This window comes from Phytophthora infestans, genomic scaffold (genome assembly GCF_000142945.1).
Source record: "Phytophthora infestans T30-4 supercont1.7 genomic scaffold, whole genome shotgun sequence".
Taxonomy (NCBI): Eukaryota; Oomycota; class Peronosporomycetes; order Peronosporales; family Peronosporaceae; genus Phytophthora; species Phytophthora infestans.
The window spans coordinates 1,514,450-1,514,700 of NW_003303752.1; positions in this window are offsets into that span (position 1 = coordinate 1,514,450).

Below are 251 nucleotides of genomic sequence, written 5' to 3' on the forward strand. Positions count from 1 at the left end.
CGATGCGTGACACAACCAGGCTTCGTGGCAGCGGTGGGTCCCAGCGGGGGCAGGTGTGGCGGCGAGCCTCGTCGCAATGCGGCCCGCGATGGTAGTGCGCGGTAGCGGGAGGCCCCGGTGCCGAGAGTTCCTGTGCGTCAGAAGTGACGCGAAGCTGCCGGCCGTGTACGCGCACAGCGTGCAGTCGAACCGCGACGCGTTGTGCGTGTACACGGCAAGGACGGAGGCCGGTTGAGCGCTGGCCGCGAATA